The following is a 2,058-nucleotide window of genomic DNA, read 5'->3' as shown; positions in this document are numbered from 1 at the left end:
CAGATTGATCTAATTTTTGTGCACTGAGGACAAGCAAGTCCTAGGTTACAAACTGAACTCTCCAATGCAAGAACAAGATGCATTTCTTCCTTTAGGAGGTGCTATTGTCAGAAGAAAAGAAAAAGGTTTCAGTTTTGTTTTTGTATGTGGGTGGGTATTCTGTTTGTAATAATTGTTTGGATACACTATATTTTTAATAAGCTAGTTGTGATAATTTCATGCCAAGTAAAAATGTCCATAGTCATATTTTATGTTCCTAAAATAACAGAATGACTTTCAATCTAGAAGAGACAAAAGAAATGCTAATGTAGCATTTTTTCCAATTTTTCTGAACATTTCCAATTAAAAAAAAAAACCTGGAAAAAAACCCGGGGTTTTTTCCGAGCTTCAAAACTTCCGGAAAGTTTACATCTTTACTGTGTAATTTCTTGTCTACCCTTCATTCTGCCTTTTGTTAAAATGGTTCTTCTGTTTCTCACTGGGGTTCTTTGTCACTCTGTTCCGGGCCTGCTCAACTTGGTATCATTTTCTTCCTCTTGTTCTCTGTTCTGTTATCAGTTCTGTGTTGATTCTGGAATTTTGCTTGCTCTTTGGGTGAGCTTCTCCCTGCCATTCCTGGACACACCCTTCTGTTTTCTGCCTAAAGGACTTCTAAGCCCCCGAAGTCTAGTTTTTCCAAGACAACCCGCTTTCTGTTTCATTTGCTCCACTTCGCTTGTTCTTGATAACTCTCAATTATGTTTGCTCTCTTCTCAGGCTTAGGAGACTGGCTAGACTTCCGCATACTTTCCCGTCTAGTATCACTGCTTTCTCAACCCCTGCTGTTTCTGGCTTTTGTAATATTTCCAAAGTTCACTGTGCACTCTCTGGGATGAGCCAGCAAGTCCCTGGTTCAAATGTGGTCTCCACTGCGGACTCCCTGTGGACCTTGAGAAATACGAAAGGGATCAGACCGGGGGTCCATCTAGCCAAGCACCCTGTCTCACACAGCAGCCGACCAGCTCCTCTGAGGCCTTCCCCTGAGAAGAGCATCAGAAGAGCCCTGCTGGGTCAGACCAGTGAGGGTCCATCCAGTCCAGCCTCCCATCTCACACAGTGGCCAGCCAGTTCCTCTGGAGGTCCAGCAACAGGGCAGAGAGGCCGAGGCCTTCCCCTGAGAAGGACATCAGAAGAGCCCTGCTGGGTCAGACCAGTGAGGGTCTACCTAGTCCAGCATCCCGTCTCACACAGGGGCCAGCCAGTTCCTCTGGAGGTCCAGCAACAGGGCAGAGAGGCCGAGGCCTTCCCCTGAGAAGGATATCAGAAGAGCCCTGCTGGGTCAGACCAGTGAGGGTCTGTCTGGTCCAGCATCCCGTCTCACTCAGGGGCCAGCCAGTTCCTCTGGAGGGCCAACAACAGGGCAGAGAGGCCGAGGCCTTCCCCTGAGAAGGATATCAGAAGAGCCCTGCTGGGTCAGACCAGTGAGGGTCTGTCTGGTCCAGCATCCCGTCTCACACAGGGGCCAGCCAGTTCCTCTGGAGGGCCAGCAACAGGGCATAGAGGCCAAGGTCTTCCCCTGAGAAGAACATCAGAAGAGCCCTGCTGGGTCAGACCAGTGAGGGTCCGTCTGGTTGAGCATCCAGTCCCACACAGTAACCAACCAGTTCCTCTGGAGGGCCAACAACAGGGCATGGAGGCCAGGGCCTTCCCCTGATATTACCTCCTGGCTCTGGGATTCAGAGGCTTAGTGCCTCTGAAAGTGGAAGCTCCCTTTAGTCACCGTCCTCTCTCAGCTTGGTGGTCTTCAACCTTCCGAGACCCACCAATGATGGAACTGGATGTGCTGCAAGCACTGGAGATGAGAGCCAAACAACAGGCGATTGATGGCAAAAAAAAGAAACCAGATCACAGCCTACCTTTCGCTGGGGCCAACCAAAACAGCAGAAAACACAGTGTGAGGTTTTGAGCTCGTCAGAACTCCTCGTCGAGTTAGATGTTACAAAAAGTTTTTTAAAAAAGGAGGAGGAAAGCATATTCCCCCCCCCCCGTCAATATCTTAAGACCCTGTCTTACCAGACT

This window comes from Gekko japonicus, unplaced genomic scaffold (assembly GCF_001447785.1).
Source record: "Gekko japonicus isolate JY-2015 unplaced genomic scaffold, Gekko_japonicus_V1.1 scaffold3642, whole genome shotgun sequence".
Classification (NCBI taxonomy): domain Eukaryota; kingdom Metazoa; phylum Chordata; class Lepidosauria; order Squamata; family Gekkonidae; genus Gekko; species Gekko japonicus.
The sequence above is the reverse complement of the archived record's forward strand: the minus strand, read 5'-3'. Positions refer to the sequence as shown.